Genomic DNA, 1487 nt, shown 5'->3' on the forward strand with positions numbered 1-1487 from the left:
TGAGGAAAAAAAATTAACTTAAATGATTTTAGCAAATGGCTGCAATATAACAAAGAGTGAAAAATTGAAGGGGGTCTGAATACTTTCCGTACCCACTGTATATATATATATACACACATAGTCTGGCAGCTTCCCAGCTAACAAAATATGTTCTCTGAACGTTTCCCAAACGTTTCCATTAGGTTATGCAAATGTTACGGGAACATTCCATTGTTTGGTGAACATTATTGGAATGTTACATTTGAATGTTGCTGGTTTCAGAACGTTCAGAGAACATTAGATGAACGTCCAACTAAACTGTTTCAGAAGTGAAGCCTTCCATGAATGTGTAAGTAATGTTTTGAGAACATTACTAAAGACCAGATAACTTTTATTAACGTTACCGGAAGAACGGTTACTTTGAGAGAATCGTGCCTGGATGTTGTGGCCGTTCAGATGTGTGATGCATCATGTTTGTCCAGTAACACATTTATATTCGTCATTCAGTGATTAGAGATGTTGCTCATGTGCCCTTAGACTCTGCAGGGGTTCAGTAACGTTACCATTAATGGTTTGTCATTACTCAGCCCACATGAACTCGTGTATTCCCCCCCGTGTCCTGACTCTTTCATGCTGGACTCTTTTGTAAACGGGCTGTATTTATGCAGCACTGCGGCAGTATTTCTCCCGTGCTGCTGGAAGCCCATCTGATGTTCAGTCGCACATCAAAGCGCTCGTCCTGAAGACTGGCAGCAAACGCTGAACAATGTCCACTCGCTGTTGATTGGCACTTTGTTTTTCTGCTCCATACAGAGTCAACGAGGAGCTGATGAATGCAGCGGCTCTCACTCCTCCTTCATGTGGATTCACAGACAAACACACACTGATTTATTCAGAGAACAAACACGACCGCAGTTTATGAGGAATTCTGTCTGTCTGTGACTTTATTCCCTCGACAGTTTGTGTTCCTCTGCACTTTAACATCTGGAGAAGACAGAAGCTGAAACAAATCCAGCATTGAGATGTTTTTAATATCTAAAATATGAGTCCATAATCTATAATAACTCTTCTGCCAGTGAAAAAGTGTTCTGGTCTGAATCAGGAGAGAAATCTGCACAGATCAAGCAGCGTTTAAATATGTAAATATGTAGCTGGATTTTGATGTGAGAGACAACAGCAGATGCACTTTTTCACTGGAGGAAGAGTTATTATAGATTATGGACTCTATGTATTTGAGTTAAAAACATCTTAATGCTGGATTTGTTTCAGCTTTTATCTTCTCCAGATGTGAACTGATGGACTGGAGTGCTGTGGATTATTGTGATGTTTTTATCAGCTGTTTGGACTCTCATTCTGACGGCACCCATTCACTTGCAGAAGAAACAAACTCATCTGGGATGACCTCAGGGTGAGCACATTTTTGGCATATTTTTGGTGAACTTTAAGAACTGATCACTGAGAGATTCCTAAAGCCAAAAATGAATCTTCTATTGTACTGCTGCAAGTGT

This window comes from Sinocyclocheilus anshuiensis, unplaced genomic scaffold, assembly GCF_001515605.1.
Source record: "Sinocyclocheilus anshuiensis isolate Anshui unplaced genomic scaffold, SAMN03320099.WGS_v1.1 scaffold1994, whole genome shotgun sequence".
Lineage (NCBI taxonomy): Eukaryota > Metazoa > Chordata > Actinopteri > Cypriniformes > Cyprinidae > Sinocyclocheilus > Sinocyclocheilus anshuiensis.